The 18,570-nt window shown below is 37.1% G+C and overlaps 7 non-coding genes across 7 annotated transcripts; 3 read left to right on the top strand and 4 right to left on the bottom strand.

Annotated features, from left to right (window-relative positions):
• Nucleotides 1–3,682: 3,682 nt before the first annotated feature.
• On the bottom strand, nt 3,683–3,754 carry Trnaa-cgc. Its single transcript has one exon. It is a non-coding gene; the product is annotated as a tRNA-Ala (tRNA).
• Nucleotides 3,755–4,772: 1,018 nt separating this feature from the next.
• Nucleotides 4,773–4,844, bottom strand: Trnaa-cgc. Its single transcript has one exon. It is a non-coding gene; the product is annotated as a tRNA-Ala (tRNA).
• A 436-nt stretch (nt 4,845–5,280) lies between these two features.
• Nucleotides 5,281–5,352, top strand: Trnaa-ugc. The gene has a single exon. It is a non-coding gene; the product is annotated as a tRNA-Ala (tRNA).
• Nucleotides 5,353–7,831: 2,479 nt separating this feature from the next.
• On the top strand, nt 7,832–7,903 carry Trnaa-ugc. The gene has a single exon. It is a non-coding gene; the product is annotated as a tRNA-Ala (tRNA).
• Nucleotides 7,904–14,837: 6,934 nt separating this feature from the next.
• On the bottom strand, nt 14,838–14,909 carry Trnaa-cgc. The gene has a single exon. It is a non-coding gene; the product is annotated as a tRNA-Ala (tRNA).
• A 2,189-nt stretch (nt 14,910–17,098) lies between these two features.
• Nucleotides 17,099–17,170, bottom strand: Trnaa-cgc. The gene has a single exon. It is a non-coding gene; the product is annotated as a tRNA-Ala (tRNA).
• Nucleotides 17,171–17,617: 447 nt separating this feature from the next.
• Trnaa-ugc lies at nt 17,618–17,689 on the top strand. Its single transcript has one exon. It is a non-coding gene; the product is annotated as a tRNA-Ala (tRNA).
• Nucleotides 17,690–18,570: the final 881 nt, after the last annotated feature.

Here is an 18,570-nt window from a genome sequence, read left to right as displayed (position 1 = left end):
TGTAAGTGTTCTGCCTAGGTATAGGCCTGTATGTATATATATATATATATATATATATATATATATATATATATATATATATATATATATATATATAATCAACACATAATATATACTCAACCAAATTAATTTGAGGGTCGGTTCACGTTTTGGTCAGTGGTTCTGCTAATAGTCTAGTCTAAATTTCTTAAAATGTGCATGGGAAAGGTATTGAAGAAATTTTTTGTTAAAAGGAAGCAAACACATTTTTGTATCATATTTCAGGGGTGCCGATTTCAAATATGTTTGTTTGCTCAGCTTGATTTTCAGTTTTTAACCCTCAAAAATTAAAAACAAAATGGCCGCCATGTAAATAATTTTAAATGCAGTGTTTTACATTGTGACGGAACATGCTCTTAATTTCTTTTCGCCTGTGGCGATATTCATTGTTTTAGAGGGCCGTGTGCAGTCCCAATATGCACTTAGACTAGGTGGGCACTTTGTTACGTAATACCTCCGCGCGACGGTGGTCGAGCTGTTTCCAATACACACCCAGATCAGGTGCGGAGGCCATGTGGCCAGTAGTTACGTAATACCTCCGCGAGTGCGGTTTTTACGACCCTGATTTTAGCGATTGGCGACAGCAAGTCTGGCCATCTAAGGAAAAATATGCCGTCTTGATCTCTGTGGAAATATCACTTGTAGGTATTCGGTACCGCGATGTGCCCCCAGGCGATATTGGATTTGTAATAAATAGATAGGATTTAGATTTATCGGGGAGAAACATAGGAAGGCTTCCAGGGGGAACGTTGTCCGTCCGGACTGGTAAATATTTTATTTCTGCTCTGTTGTATAACCTTGATGTGATTGATGTGACTTTAAATATTTTAATACTGTATTATACCAATATTATTTAGACGGTGTTTCCGGTAATCTGACGAAGTAAACTGTAGGCTTCACTGTTCTAATACTAAGTATATATAAAGCTGAACCAGTCATCCTAGAGGACCTAGGTAAACTGTAGGTTATTGTCTTTATTGTGATAGGTACCAGTATTAATTCTGTATTACAAGGTTACTGAATGAGTAGTTAAGGGTTAAATAAAAATTAACCAGCTAGGAATAGAGTTGTAATTCCTTTATTAATTAAGTTCCCCTGGCAGCGTTTCTCAATTATCACACGTGTGTGTGTTGTATCACGGTGAAGTGATTAGAATATTGTGTAAACTAGACACCTAGTGATTAACTAATTAAGTGATTAGTTCTGGGTTGTTATTGTTAATTAACTACTGCGGCAGTACATTTGTCAGCGTAGTATTAATACAGATTCCAAAGTGTATTGTGTTTTTGTTGTGTTTTCTAGTGAACTAAACGTGCTATATTATATACTATATATAAGATCTTATCTCTGATCATACCTAGAACCGAGCCACGCGGGTATAACTGCCCGTTACAGAGAGATCTAATAGATATACAGTTAGGAGAGATATTTGCATTAATCGTGTTTTATTCAGTTACGGGTATTATAGGATCCCCGTGACATACATAGAGAATAACAAATGAGTTATTATCTAATGTATGTCCCGAGTGAAATAATTTACACTTGTCACGAACTTAGCTAGTGACATATGAAATTTATTTCACTCTCTACCACCACCACACCCCCCCCCCCCCCCCCCCACCCCTACCCCACCCTCTACATCAAATCGTATAAACAAGAATAAAAACAAAACCTCTGCGATCAATTTATATAACAGTGGTTCTCGGACATTACAAACTCTTCTAGAGGTCAATTTTATACATTATTTAAAACAGAATTTTACTTCGAAACCTATTTGTCGAGATTATCGTACCAAAATAGATGCTGGATAACTAAATTGCGTACGTCAAGTTTAAGATTGCCAATCGAAACTGGCAGATGGTTTAAAGTTCCTAGAGAAAATAGAATATGTAAACTTTGTAATACCGATATTGGAGATGAATACCATTATTTATTCAATTGTAAAAATGATAATATTGAAAACATTAGAAGAAAATATATAAAACAATATTACAGAATTAATCCTAGCGTTTTTAAAATGAAAGGTATGCTGTCATTATGTAATGCACTATTATTAAAAACCTAGCTATATTTATAACAGATTATCTTGTCTTGTGAACTGACGTTTATTCGCATATTTTAGCTATTTTGTTTGCATATCTTGTGTTCTATGTTAACTACAGATACTTCTATGTTGACGTCTGTTCTTGTCATGTATGTTAATTATGTATTTGAAAATGTCCTCTTGTTACACATTGTAATGTGTCTGAGTATTGATTAATAACTCTTGAAAATCTTGAAATCTTACACTGCAATGGCAAAATTAATTGGCCTGAAAACGGTTCACCGTGTATTTCTATCATTCTACTCACAATATTAGTTGTAATTCATTTTAAAATACGTAGTGATTTGTTTGGAACCCTGCATATATATGTTGGTATCCAGATTCGGGGTGGGGGCGTATTCCAGCCTCCCCTTACAAACAGGGCAGCCCGCACGTGTATCATAATGGTTTATGGAAGAAAAAAACCCCAAGAAGAACGAAATACTTCAAATTTGATTTATGTTATCTGAAAAATAAAATCTCATTTAACTGATCGATGTTGAAATGACAATGTGTCGATTACTGCAGCTAAAATATGTGTTAACTGCACCACTTCAAAGTGGCGGCACAGAGCTGCGCAAATATGAAAAACTACTTGATTATAATTATAAATACGTGTACTTTACCACATAGCTTTTTGTTATACAAGTACCTTTAAAGTGATAAATGTATTGCAACAGCAGTAAAACGAATGATAGAAAAATACTTAGAGAGGAGATCCGGATTGAATAAAAAAAAAGAGAGAGAGAGAAGACGATATGTGTCAAGAAACTGGACGGACTGGTTGACAGTTATACGTTACCTTCAGTCAATCATTACCCTAGTTCAATAGCTTTTCAACTTGAAACTCTCTCTCTCTCTCTCTCTCTCTCTCTCTCTCTCTCTCTCTCTCTCTCTCTCTCTCTCTCTCTCTCTCTCTCTGTCTGTCTGTCTCTGTCTCTCTCTCTCTCTCTCTCTCTCTCTCTCTCTCTCTCTCTCTCTCTCTCTCTCTCTGCCTCTCTCTCTCTCTCTCTCTCTCTCTCCTCTCTCTCTCTCTCTCTCTCTCTCTCTCTCTCTCTCTCTCTCTCTCTCTCTCTCTCTCTCTCTCTCTCTCTCTCTCTCTCTCTCTCTCTCTCTCTCTCTCTCTCTCTCTCTCTCTGTCTGTGTCTCTCTGTGTGTGTGTGTGTGTGTGTGTGTGTGTGTGTGTGTGTGTGTGTGTGTTTAAGGGTGCAATATTGTGCAAATATCTGTATTTTAATATGTTGGAACAATGTGCAGTCAAAGTTTGTTTGTTTTGTCTAACAATTCTACTAGAGCACATCGGCTATTGGATATCAAACTTTTGGTAACTTTTTTAATATCGTCTGAAAGCAAACCCGCTACATCAATTTGCAGTCAAAGCATAAACCCAAATTTCTCAGAGTAGGCCTAAGATCACAATAGAAATGTTAATGTGTACTGCGTTTAGCGGAAAATAGATTTCAAAAGAATGACACCTAAAGCATTTAAACCGTGCACGAAACCAAACGTTTACTTTGGACTGACCATTTATCAAAATAAACAAATAAAAACACTTGTTCATGGAGATGCCGGGGATTGAACCCGGGGCCTTTCACATGCGAAGCAAACGCTCTACCACTGAGCTACATCCCCATTTCACATATAATATGTTAATTAGATTTTTCCTAATAATTGTAAGTCTAATATACTTGGTCAGGAATGTTTATCTGATAAGAGTTTGTTTTGTTTAACGACACCACTAGAGCACATTGATTTATTAATCATCGGCTATTGGATGTCAAACATAGAGAGGAAACCCGCTACATATTTCCATTAGTAGCAAGGGATCTTTTATATGCACCATCCCACATACAAGATAGCACATACTACGGCCTTTGATATACCAGTCGTGGTGCACTGGCTGGAACGAGAAATAGCCCAATGGGCCCACCAACAGGGATCGATCCCAGACCGACCGCGTATCAGACGTGCGCTTTACCACTGGGTTACATCCCGCCCCGTTTATCTGATAAAGACGTGAAATTATCTGTATAAGCAAACTTTACACACAAAAAAACCCAATAAATAATAATAATAAACAATAATAAAATTAGCAAACTTTACACAAAAAAACAATAAATAATAATAATAAACAATAATAAAATTAAAAGATCCGCACGTAATACGATTGACTGTGTCAGGGTTGGGCAGCCTTGACTACAGTTCATTCGCTTACAATATAGATTAAAACATATCTAAAGCACTTAATGTGGCCCCTCATTTCAACACAACAGGACACGATTACAACTCCTCTGTGATACCAAATTTTTTTATCTTGACAAAACTATATTGAACATTGCTCAATAATTGTGGATACATCATCGTAACACAATGTGGTCCGTGGGACTCATTGAGTATGATCCAAGCATTAATTAACTTGTATTGTGTTATTTCTTCCTGACAGCTTATCCTGTGATATGATTGCTGCATGACTTAACTTTTCGCTTTTTACCTGATATATTATATACTAGTATATCAAAACAGATTTCTTTTCTTCTTTTTTTTCTCGTTTAATTTATATCAAAGATATTTGTTAAAATACATACATCTAAGTACATGTATGTATGATCATCATGAATATAAACAAAATATTTGTTCGGAAAAAAATACATGGAGATGCCGGGGATTGAACCCGGGGCCTTTCACATGCGAAGCAAACGCTCTACCACTGACCTACATCCCCTACATTACACAGCAACACTTAGCCCGAGTACTCTGCTGTTGGAGAGCTAGACGGACATTCAGACGGTTATAATCGCTCGCTCAGCTCTCGAACGATAGAGTACTCGGGCCCAGTTACTCTGTGAAATATGTCGATATGTTACTATGTATAAATTGACTTGTAGAACCATATGTAGAGTGGGGAAGGGGCACAATATTTAGTGGAGGGACAGTCTCTAGTGGGGGGCAGCTCCCCCCCCCCCCCCCCTTCCCCCACCCGGTTCCCGCTGACTAAAACAAATCATCAAATTGCCTTCAGATATACCCGACAATGTCGGGAATGCCTTGATATTACTAACCGACAATTAAGTTCGTAACACTTTTGATTCCTTGAACGGAAGAGCTGTCCTGACACTTGAACTTGAATAGTTTGGCCTGTTTGATACATTAATTTGTAAGGGGATGTAGCTCAGTGGTAGAGCGTTCGCTTTGCATGTGAAAGGCCCCGGGTTCGATACCCGGCATCTCCAAATGTTTTTTTTGGATTTATTATTGATTTTTTTCGTTCGATTATGTTGGGGGGTTTTCTTTTCTTTTACCAAAAACTTACTGTGCTGTGTGCATTTGAAAAGTTTAATAGTAATGTTCAAGGATGTGGCTTCAGACTATTTTTTTATTCATATAAAACACAACATTATTTAGATGGTGACGAATCACACAGTACTAATAATTATTTGTTCGCCGTTTACAACTACGGTTCATACAAAGTGAATGATTAAACACGTATATTGATTAGACAATAATCAAATTTACAACGACTTTCAAAGCACTGTAAATGTCTATTTTTACAATATCGCTATTATAATGTTTTCAAGATCAAACACTGAACATCAACTTTCCGTCTTATATTTCTTCAGATTTTGGCCCATTTGGCTATTTCTCGTTTCAGCCAGTGTACCAAGACTGGTATATCAAAGGCTGTGGTATGTGCTATTCTGTCTGTTGGATGGTGCATAAGAAAGATCCCTTGCTACTAATGGAAAACTGTAGCTGGTTTCCTCAATAAGACTATATGTCAAAATCAACAAAACTATGTTTAACATCCAATGGCCGATAATTAATAAATCGATGTGCTCCAGTGGTGTCGTTAAACAAAACAAACTATATATTTCTTCAGGTCAAAAAGTAGAAGTATTTTGCATACAAAACAAAAACAAGAGAGAGATACAGTTACAGATATACGGAGCTGCACTCTACTGATTTTTCGTCTAATGTGTTAATTATTATTTTTAAAATATTGCCAAAGGTACAAAAAAGTACAAATTAGTATACATGTACTTACCAGGTATTATTAAAATAAAATTAACAAAATATTTGTTCAAAGGAAATGTTTCATAAAGAAAGAAAGAAATGTTTTATTTAACGACGCATTCAACACATTTTATTTACGGTTATATGGCGTCAGACATATGGTTAAGGACCACACAGATTTTGAGAGGAAACCCGCTGTCGCCACTACATGGGCTACTCTTTCCGATTAGCAGCAAGGGATCTTTTATTTGCGCTTCCCACAGGCAGGATAGCACAAACCATGGCCTTTGTTGAACCAGTTATGGATCACTGGTCGGTGCAAGTGGTTTACACCTACCCATTGAGCCTTGCGGAGCACTCACTCAGGGTTTGGAGTCGGTATCTGGATTAAAAATCCCATGCCTCGACTGGGATCCGAACCCAGTACCTACCAGCCTGTAGACCGATGGCCTAACCACGACGCCACCGAGGCCGGTCTGTTTCATAAAGATGCCGGAGATTAAACCAGGGGTGTAGGCTGGGGTTTTGGGGGGTCGGACCAACCCTTCCGCTGAAGCTATTAAAGCTTTTTTCACAATGCAGTATCAGGCTATTCATATAGGTGTCTAGGGTAAATGTAGACAAAAGGTCCGCTGCGTTCATATTACACACCACTGTTATGGCTATTAAACATCTGTGTACTAATGAAAAAGTAAGATGTAAAATGAGTGAGGGTACCCCACTAAAAGACACGGTCAACAGGCAGATCCTATATCTGGAGGGTGTCAGCTACACAAAAATACTATCCGTATAAATTCCCCTTCCAGGTAACACCCCACCCTGCACCTGCCAGTGCAGGCGGTCCCTCCTCTCCCCTCCCCCCACCCCCACCTTTCCTGTCATGGACGGAGGAGCCAGCCAAGGCCGGCTCTTGTGCCCACGACAGGCGTGCGCTACAACAGCTTGTTCTGAATGTGCACGTAAAACCCTATGACCTGACCTAACACCCCACCCACATCTACGCCCAGACTATTGGGTCCAGACCAGTCTTTCACTAGCTCGAGTACTCTTACCGAAAGAGAGCAAGGTGGTCATGTGACCAGTAATGAGAGCGTTATATTTCCGTCTTGCTCTCTTACGGTCAAACTACTCGAGCTCTTTCACATGATAACCAAAAAATGCGTTTTACCACTGAGTTGCATTAATGGGTATGGGAACTCTATTTACGTGCCCCTATCCACAAGGGTTCAGGCACGCCCACCCCGGATTTAGCCTCTGACTTCGCCAGTGACCAATTCCGGGGCGGGGGGTGTTGCATTAAACCAATTTTACATGTGGGCCCGTGCTTATAAAACTTTTAGATTCCAGACTCAATGATCTCTAATGACACCACATGCATACAATTTGTATGGCTTTGTCATGACATTAGTGTCTCAGACTCTATTAGTCTCGGGTCTAGACTCAGTTTTATAATCACAGAGGCTTATTAATCGTTTCGATTATATTCAGACGGAAATGTTTACTTGAGAAAGACTTACAAAAGCGTTGTCCCACTAATTACTGGTGGTGCTAGTATATGGTTGGGCTCCTGAGATAACTCGCTAACAATTAGTTACTAGTTTTACATGTCACGTTAGTATTTTGGATATACAGTTAGCATTTTGGATGTACTGAGTTAGTATTTTGGATCTACATAGTGTTTGAAGTTTAGTCTTCACAGGGGATGTAGCTCAGTGGTAGAGCGTTCGCTTTGCATGTGAAAGGCCCCGGGTTCGATACCCGGCATCTCCAGCTTCGTTTTCTTTCTTTTTTCATTCTCGTGTGGATGTTTTTACACGTATTTTGTGTTGTACGTTTTTAAGTTGTACGGAGTTTTTAAAGGTATGTTTTCAGACAACGTTATATCATTCAGTGAACTAAGAGTCATTTACATGATATTGAACTACATTTCTATGTTTTAACCATTTATAACAACCAGCTTATACAAATATTTTCATACAAAGCAAAAGCATATATCTTAAAGTATTGTTGATATCGGGTTATACTTCATGTTGATTCTTGTTGCAGTTTGTTAACATTGTCTTGAACATATTTGTTTTTCTAAATATAATTTAAACTCGTATAGTAACGACAGTAAAGCTAACATTATGCCATGTTGTATATTGATATGATAACATCCTTTACTAACTCAAAATACAAACACACCTACAGTTTTAATAAATGTTGCCTGTGCTATCACTGTCACTAGTTGTCGTCTGATGCCTTCATACTAAATACAAGTCTGTCGTCAGTTTAAAGAAACATACCCTTAGTTTTAAAACACTAAGGCGTATTTTGACTATTAGAGCCGTTTTTGATAACTGAAACCATACTTTACTTATTGTTTAGATTATCCATTTCCGCACATTCGAAGTGTTTTTGGTCATCCTGGTGGCTTTAATATCACAAAATGCATTTCTCATATTTTTAATAACGCACGTGCGTCTGAGAAGTAACAGTTATGGAGTCGAGTTTTAGTCTATTTTAGAGGGTATTTCACCATTTCAAAGTCACAGACACATGTTTCAGTCAATTGTAACTTTATCCAAATGTGTTACAAGTTTGTAGATTAATTAAATTTTGTGTTAATTTTCACAGGTTGAAACCAGGGTCTGTCCCTTTAATACCTTGTTATACAAAACAATGGAATAGCAAGTAACTACTGATTTTTACATTCCTCCCATCCATCCGTCCATATACTAGTATACATCCATCCATCCGTCCATATACTAGTATACATCCCATATCCATAGTATCCATCCGTCCATATATCTAGTACTAGTACACATCCATCCATCCATCCATATACTAGTATACATCCATCCGTCCATATACTAGTATACATCCATCCATCCGTCCATATACTAGTATACATCCATCCATCCCGTCCTATATACATACATCCCATATATACATCCATCCATCCATATACTAGTATACATCCATCCATCCGTCCATATACTAGTATACATCCATCCATCCATATACTAGTATACATCCATCCATCCGTCCATATACTAGTATACATCCATCCGTCCATATACTAGTATACATCCATCCATCCGTCCATATACTAGTATACATCCATCCATCCATATACTAGTATACATCCATCCATCCGTCCATATACTAGTATACATCCATCCATCCTAGTATACATCCATATACTAGTATACATCCATCCATCCGTCCATATACTAGTATACATCCATCCATCCGTCCATATACTAGTATACATCAATCCATCGGTCCATATACTAGTATACATCCATCCATACATACATACATATATACAGTATATATCCATACATACAACTATCCATCCATACATATATCCATACATCCATATATCCATTCTTGCATCTATCCATCTATCCATCCAACCATCCATTCATCCATTCATCCCTCCATAAATGTGGGGGCGAGACGTAGCCCAGTGGTAAAGCGCTCGCTTGATGCGCGCGGTTTCTTTCTTTATTCAACATTGATTTATTAATAATCGGCAATTTTGACCTTGAAGTCTTAGAGGAACCCCGCTACATGTTTCCATTCGCAGCAAGGGATCCTTTATATGCATAGTCCCACAGACAGCAAAGCACATACCACAAACTTTGATATACCAGTTGTGGAACATTCGTTGGGTCGGGGGGGGGGGGGGGGGGGGGGGAGATCCCCAATCGGAGAATTGACTCCATTGAGCTGGTTTGGTCCTAAGACGCAATCACGTCAGACGAGCGCTCTACCGCCTAAGCTAGCTATTGACAAGCGATTGTCTACCGAGGTTTCAAGGGTGTATACTATCAAATCAAATACCATAAACGACGATAGTAACGTCGCTAAACCTCCTACATGCAACGCATCAATCAACATATATACCATGGATTTAAATACTACTACCCCTCATCCTTAAAGTAAATCAGAAAAGCATTGGGGGTTAAGTTCCTGATTTCAGAGATAGCTGGTAGCGTCTATGACTACCTTAGTTCCGCACACACAAAAATCATGCTATTTTTAGTAGAACCCAGCACATGTTTCAAGTAAAATGGTAGTTGGTACATTGACACTAGTTCAAATTAAATTACAGGAATTTACTGGCCAGGTGGACCAACATTTTATCACAACAAACACTCTCACATTTATCACCAAGACTTGTGATGTTTAAAAATGCTCTATCAAAAGTTTGTTCAGGGTCCCGTTTAGATAGGTATTGTGACCAAATGTCGAAATGCAAATAGTCGAAATTTGAAATTATGCTGAGAAGTCGTTGAACAAATATGCCTGCTCTTTCCTGCCTAATTATGAACTGTATTTTAGACGGTTAATACCAAATATATGTATAAATCTTATATGATTAAAGAAAGAACCATGCTGTATTTATTCTATTAAAGACAAATATAGAAGTCGTTCCACTTTATACGTAGCTCAGTGGTACAGCGTTCGCCTGGTGCGCGATCGATGTAAGATCGATTCCCGTCGGTGGGCCCATTGGGCTATTTCTCGTTCCAGCCAGTGCTCCACAACTGGTATAACAAAGGCTGTTGTATGTACTATCCTGTCTGTGGGATGGTGCATATAAAAGATCCCTTGCTGCTAATCGAAAAGAGTAGCCCATGAAGTGGCGACAGCGGGTTTCCTCTCTCAGTTTCTGTGTGGTCCTTAATCATATGTCCGACGCCATATAACCGTAAATACAGGGTAAAACCCTTCAAATTAGATAGCTAGGCTAGTATAACTCCCCTTCTGTCATTGTATTCAATGCTATACAAAAACAGAGGGGGAGGGGTGGTCCTGATTGGCCGTTGAGATTCACTAGAATAGGGACTTAGGACAATAGGTACAACCGTAACACGAAATTAGGATTCACAAACAGACAGCACGCACACCGCATCAGTATACAGGGTGCATTGACTAATGATAACAATGCACCGGCCCCCATTTAATGGCCCAGCACGTACTATAATAAGGAACCGGACAAAAGAATACCGGTTCCGAGTACACAACTGCACTGCACCCAGGGGAAGCTGAACAAAAGAATACCAGCCTCCCCTACCCAAACCCCAAATACTTGCTGCTGGTAGTCTAACTTGGTACTTGGTGGCATTGACGAGGAGGACGCCGTGGATCACCCCCAACAACAACACCTGGACAAAATCCCCCGGAACAACAAGCCTTGCCTACCGGTGTCAACACAATTGCACGAGTCTCCCCTGGGTTGTCATGCCACGACCAGAAGATGTCAGGCCCTTTCTAAAGGGCCCTATGGGCAACCTAGGGAGACACCACAGCATCTTAGAGGTCTAATTAACGAGCTACTCTTGATTCACTAATGTCAAAACCTATACTAGCTCTGCCAACTACTTTTTGACCGACCGTTCAAAATTGAGCCAAATTTCCTCAATCAAAATTGAGCACCTTTTCTCTTTGGCATATAATTGCTCCATTCAAAATTCCATAGCACCACCACCATACCCAAATGCTCTTTTGAACAGTGTCTCAAAGTTAGCTCGGGTGTACGTTGAGGCGAATGATTCCAGTGTACCTGTTCGCCTGAAAGGATACCACGAGTCCACTTTGTCTTTATTCTCTTTCACCCATTTCAACAACTCATCAATATTGCACGCAGCACTCTCACGACATGCTCTCATGATGTACACATGATGTTCCTCATTAATATTCAATTTAGGTGGTTCAACTTTCTTACGTCTCCAACTTTCTTCAGGTAGGTTCATATTCCAACACACACAACTCCGATCCAGACCACGCCACGCCTCTCGTTCTTCAGTCGTGTTGTAATGGTTGTATCTTGTTTTGGAATGATTTGTTCTTTTCTTAATTATTACAATTAGAACCTCACCGACTGTTTCGTCGAGCTATTTTTCTGTGTGGTATTTTATTAGAAACAGGCGTTCTTAGATCAGGTTCTGTTGTAACTAGTATACTCTGAGGAATGCAACACGTGACCTAAAGAACAGCTATTGTAATACACTAAATGTTAAAAACAGCATAAAGGAAGGAAATGGTTTATTTAACGACACACTCAACACATTTTATTTAAGATTATATGGCGTCGGAAAAAAACAGCATAAACTGATGGCTGCTATATATACATGTATGTGTTCTGCCTAGGTATAGGCCTGTATGTATGTATGTATGTATGTATGTATGTATATATATATATATATATATATATATATATATATATATATATATATATATATATATATATATATATACTCAACCAAATTAATTGAGGGTCGGTTCACGTTTTGGTCAGTGGTTCTGCTAATAGTTTAGTCCAAATTTCTTAAAATGTGCATGGGAAAGGTATTGAAGACATTTTTTGTTAAAAGGAAGCAAATACATTTTTAATCATATTTCAGGGGTGCCGATTTCAAATATGTTTGTTTGCTCCGCTTGATTTTCAGTTTTTAACCCTCAAAACTTAAAAACAAAATGGCCGCCATGTAAATTATTTTAAATGCAGTGTTTTACATAGAGAATAACAAATGAGTTATTATCTAATATGTCTCGAGTGAAATAATTTACACTTGTCACGAACATAGCGAGTGACATGTGAAATTTATTTCAATCTCTACCACCACCACCCACCACCCCCCCCCCCCCCCCCCCACACACACACACACCCTCTACATCAAATCGTATAAACAACAATAAAAACAAAACCTCTGCGATCAATTTATACAACAGTGGTTTTCGGACATTACAAACTCTTCTAGGGGTCAATTTTATACATTATTTAAAACAAAATTTTACTTCGAAAACTATTTGTCGAGATTATCGTATCAAAATAGATGCTGGATAACTAAATTGCGTACGTCAAGTTTAAGATTACCAATCGAAACTGGCAGATGGTTTAAAGTTCCTAGAGAAAATAGAATATGTAAACTTTGTAATACCGATATTGGAGATGAATACCATTATTTATTCAATTGTAAAAATGATAATATTGAAAACATTAGAAGAAAATATATAAAACAATATTACAGAATTAATCCTAGCGTTTTTAAATGAAAGGTATGCTGTCATTATGTAATGCACTATTATTAAACACCTAGCTATATTTATAACAGATTATCTTGTCTTGTGAACTGACGTTTATTCGCATATTTTAGCTATTTTGTTTGCATATCTTGTGTTCTATGTTAACTACAGATACTTCTATGTTGACGTCTGTTCTTGTCATGTATGTTAATTATGTATTTGAAAATGTCCTCTTGTTACACATTGTATTGTGTCTGAGTGTTGATTAATAAATCTTGAAAATCTTGAAATCTTACACTGCAATGGCAAAATTAATTGGCCTGAAAACGGTTCACCGTGTATTTCTATCATTCTACTCACAATATTAGTTGTAATTCATTTTAAAATACGTAGTGATTTGTTTGGAACCCTGCATATATATGTTGGTATCCAGATTCGGGGTGGGGGCGTATTCCAGCCTCCCCTTACAAACAGGGCAGCCCGCACGTGTATCATAATGGTTTATTGAAGAAAGAAAAAAAACCAAGAAGAACGAAATATTTCAGATTTGATTTATGTTATCTGAAAAATAAAATCTCATTTAACTGATCGATGTTGAAATGAACATGTGTCGATTCCTGCAGCTAAAATATGTGTTAACTGCACCACTTCAAAGTGGCGGCACAGAGCTGCGCAAATATGAAAAACTACTTGATTATAATTACAAATACGTGTACTTTACTACATAGCTGCGCAAATATGAAAAACTACTTGATTATAATTATAAATACGTGTACTTTACCACATAGCTTTTTGTTATACAAGTACCTTTAAAGTGATAAATGTATTGCAACAGCAGTAAAACGAATGATAGAAAAATACTTAGAGAGGAGATCCGGATTGAATAAAAAAAAAGAGAGAGAGAGAAGACGATATGTGTCAAGAAACTGGACGGACTGGTTGACAGTTATACGTTACCTTCAGTCAATCATTACCCTAGTTCAGTAGCTTTTCAACTTGAAACTCTCTCTCTCTCTCTCTCTCTCTCTCTCTCTCTCTCTCTCTCTCTCTCTCTCTCTCTCTCTCTCTCTCTCTCTCTCTCTCTCTCTCTCTCTGTCTCCTCTCTCCTCTCTCTCTCTCTCTCTCTCTCTCTCTCTCTCTCTCTCTGTGTCTCTCTCTCTCTCTCTCTCTCTCTCTCTCTCTCTCTCTCTCTCTCTCTCTCTCTCTCTCTCTCTCTCTCTGTCTCTCTCTCTGTCTCTGTGCTGTGTGTGTGTGTGTGTGTGTGTGTGTGTGTGGGTCTGTGTGTGTGTTGTGTGTGGGTGTGTGTGTGTGTGTGTTGTGTGTGTGTATCTGTAGGGTTTTAATATTGTTGGAACTGTATTTTAAATGTTGCATGTCAGTCAAGTTTGTTTGTTTTGTCTAACAATACTATTAGAGCACATCGGCTATTGGATATCAAACTTTTGGTAACCTTTTTAATATCGTCTGAAAGGAAACCCGCTACATCAATTTGCAGTCAAAGCATAAACCCAAATTTCTCAGAGTAGGCCTAAGATCACAATAGAAATGTTAATGTGTACTGCGTTTAGCGGAAAATAGATTTCAAAAGAATGACACCTAAAGCATTTAAAAACCGTGCACGAAACCAAACGTTTACTTTGGACTGACCATTTATCAAAATAAACAAATAAAAAACACTTGTTCATGGAGATGCCGGGGATTGAACCCGGGGCCTTTCACATGCGAAGCAAACGCTCTACCACTGAGCTACATCCCCATTTCACATATAATATGTTAATTAGATTTTTCCTAATAATTGTAAGTCTAATATACTTGGTCAGGAATGTTTATCTGATAAGAGTTTGTTTTGTTTAACGACACCACTAGAGCACATTGATTTATTAATCATCGGCTATTGGATGTCAAACATAGAGAGGAAACCCGCTACATATTTCCATTAGTAGCAAGGGATCTTTTATATGCACCATCCCACATACAAGATAGCACATACTACGGCCTTTGATATACCAGTCGTGGTGCACTGGCTGGAACGAGAAATAGCCCAATGGGCCCACCAACAGGGATCGATCCCAGACCGACCGCGTATCAGGCGTGCGCTTTACCACTGGGTTACATCCCGCCCCGTTTATCTGATAAAGACGTGAAATTATCTGTATAAGCAAACTTTACACACAAAAAAAAAAAAAAATAATAATAATAAACAATAATAAAATTAGCAAACTTTACACAAAAAACAATAAATAATAATAATAATAAAAAACAACAATGAAATTAGCAAACTTTACACCAAAAAACAATAAATAATAATAATAAACAATAATAAAATTAAAAGGTCCGCACGTAATACGATTGACTGTGTCAGGGTTGGGCAGCCTTGACTACAGTTCACTCGCTTACAATATAGATTAAAACATATCTAAAGCACTTAATGTGGCCCCTCATTTCGACACAACAGGACACGATTACAACTCCTCTGTGATACCAAATTTTTTTTATCTTGACAAAACTATATTGAACATTGCTCAATAATTGTGGATACATCATCGTAACACAATGTGGTCCGTGGGACTCATTGAGTATGATCCAAGCATTAATTAACTTGTATTGTGTTATTTCTTCCTGACAGCTTATCCTGTGATATGATTGCTGCATGACTTAACTTTTCGCTTTTTACCTGATATATTATATACTAGTATATCAAAACAGATTTCTTTTCTTCTTTTTTTCTCGTTTAATTTCTATCAAAGATATTTGTTAAAATACATACATCTAAGTACATGTATGTATGATCATCATGAATATAAACAAAATATTTGTTCGGAAAAAAATACATGGAGATGCCGGGGATTGAACCCGGGGCCTTTCACATGCGAAGCAAACGCTTTTTTCTTTTTTTTCTTTTTATTCGTGAAACTCAATATTGCACATGTATATAAAATTTACAAATAAAAATAAAAAAAAGATTCACACAAAACCACACACGTACTCTCACATAGAACCACCCACACATTTATGACACACACACACATTCACACAAGCAGACGCAAAAATTAAAAGAAAATTGAGGGATATCGATCTTACAAGCTAATGTTAATTTTTTAAAGATATATACTAAATATAAATATCAGTTTTCAAGTGGGTATTTAAAAACTAATTCATCATTATTTAGATTAAAAAATATATTATTTTTAATATATTTATTAATAAATGCAGGAAATCTATTTTTAAAGCGATATTGATTTAAAAGTATTAAGAAGTACTGTCTCATATAATGCTTAAAAAACTTAACAATATTAACATTTACCCCCCTTGATTCCGCTATTAAACGTCTCTTGAAAACTGATATTCTGTATATTGAGAGCAAAGCATTGATGAATTTATTTGAGCAGGTTTGTATTTTAAAATAACACCCGAAAAGCAACATTTTTTTTAATATTTCTAAAGAAAAACCAGTATCCTTAAACATATAAATACATAATTCATAAAAAATAGAAATTAAATCATAAAGTTTATCACAATACAAAAATAAATGACACATATCTTCTTCTTCCTTAAAACAAACAGGACATTGGCTAGATGATACCTTGCCATATTTAAATAATTTAGAGTATGTGAAAATAATGTTATGAGCAATTTTAAAATCTAAGTCAACAAATTCCGAAGTCTTATCACAGTAATGTATTATTTTCCAAACTGGCTTCCAATCTATAACAAACCCCAAATCATGCCATTTTTCTAAACAAGAAGGTAATTTAAAATTTTGTGAAATTAGTAAGGAATATATTAATTTAACATTAAATTTACTTACATTTATTGTTTCATTATTATTAATCAAGAATCTCGTTTAATTTCTATCAAAGATATTTGTTAAAATACATACATCTAAGTACATGTATGTATGATCATCATGAATATAAACAAAATATTTGTTCTGAAAAAAATACATGGAGATGCCGGGGATTGAACCCGGGGCCTTTCACATGCGAAGCAAACGCTCTACCACTGAGCTACATCCCCTACATTACACAGCAACACTTAGCCCGAGTACTCTGCTGTTGGGGAGCTAGACGGACATTTAGACGGTTATAATTGCTCGCTCAGCTCTCGAACGATAGAGTACTCGGGCCCAGTTACTCTGTGAAATATGTCGATATGTTACTATGTATAAATTGACTTGTAGAACCATATGTAGAGTGGGGAAGGGGCACAATATCTAGTGGAGGGACAGTCTCTAGTGGGGGTCAGCTTCCCCCCCCCCCTTCCCCCACCCGGTTCCCGCTGACTAAAACAAATCATAAAATTGCCTTCAGATATACCCGACAATGTCGGGAATGCCTTGATATTACTAACCGACAATTAAGTTCGTAACACTTTTGATTCCTTGAACGGAAGAGCTGTTTAAATACATACATCTAATCCTTTTGAACTTGAATAGTTTGGCCTGTTTGATACATTACTTTGTAAGGGGATGTAGCTCAGTGGTAGAGCGTTCGCTTTGCATGTGAAAGGCCCCGGGTTCGATACCCGGCATCTCCAAATGGGTTTTTTTGGATTTATTATTGATTTTTTTCGTTCGATTATGTTGGGGGTTTTTCTTTTCTTTTACCAAAAACTTACTGTGCTGTGTGCATTTGAAAAGTTTAATAGTAATGTTCAAGGATGTGGCTTCAGACTATTTTTTTATTCATATAAAACACAACATTATTTAGATGGTGACGAATCACACAGTACTAATAATTATTTGTTCGCCGTTTACAACTACGGTTCATACAAAGTGAATGATTAAACACGTATATTGATTAGACAATAATCAAATTTACAACGACTTTGAAAGCACTGTAAATGTCTATTTTTACAATATCGCTATTATAGTGTTTTCAAGATCAAACACTGAACATCAACTTTCCGTGTTATATTTCTTCAGATTTTGGCCCATTGGGCTATTTCTCGTTTCAGCCAGTGTACCACGACTGGTATATCAAAGGCTGTGGTATGTGCTGTTCTGTCTGTTGGATGGTGCATAAGAAAGATCCCTTGCTACTAATGGAAAACTGTAGCTGGTTTCCTCAATAAGACTATATGTCAAAATCAACAAAATTATGTTTAACATCCAATAGCCGATAATTAATAAATCGATGTGCTCTAGTGGTGTCGTTAAACAAAACAAACTATATATTTCTTCAGGTCAAAAAGTAGAAGTATTTTGCATACAAAACAAAAACAAGAGAGAGATACAGTTACAGATATACGGAGCTGCACTCTACTGATTTTTCGTCTAATGTGTTAATTATTATTTTTAAAATATTGCCAAAGGTACAACAAAGTACAAATTAGTATACATGTACTTACCAGGTATTATTAAAATAAAATTAACAAAATATTTGTTCAAAGGAAATGTTTCATAAAGAAAGAAAGAA

The sequence above is a fragment of the Gigantopelta aegis genome, chromosome 9, assembly GCF_016097555.1.
Source record: "Gigantopelta aegis isolate Gae_Host chromosome 9, Gae_host_genome, whole genome shotgun sequence".
In the NCBI taxonomy this organism is placed as follows: Eukaryota; Metazoa; Mollusca; class Gastropoda; order Neomphalida; family Peltospiridae; genus Gigantopelta; species Gigantopelta aegis.
The sequence above is the reverse complement of the archived record's forward strand: the minus strand, read 5'-3'. Positions and strand labels throughout refer to the sequence as shown.